This window comes from Penaeus monodon, chromosome 30, assembly GCF_015228065.2.
Source record: "Penaeus monodon isolate SGIC_2016 chromosome 30, NSTDA_Pmon_1, whole genome shotgun sequence".
NCBI lineage: Eukaryota > Metazoa > Arthropoda > Malacostraca > Decapoda > Penaeidae > Penaeus > Penaeus monodon.
This window is the reverse complement of record NC_051415.1, coordinates 12,462,352-12,462,639: the sequence shown is the minus strand read 5'-3', so window position 1 is coordinate 12,462,639 and position 288 is coordinate 12,462,352.

Below are 288 nucleotides of genomic sequence, written 5' to 3'. Positions count from 1 at the left end.
ACAAATTTCTTTTGATGATTAAAAAAAATGACGATGGAAAATTATTAACAGCTGATAATGAAAAAGGACTTTAAAAATAAGTTTTTTTAAAAGAAAGGATTACAATACAATGCACTTAATAATCAATTTTAAAGAAAGACTGAAAGGAATGAAGGACAGAATAAATTGATGAATGAAATAACATATTAATCATTATAATAACCCAACTGCATCAAAGAGCACAGTAATGAGGAACGAAGAATGATTAATAATAATGAATGAAGTTGTAGTTCTAGTTCTAGTTGTAGC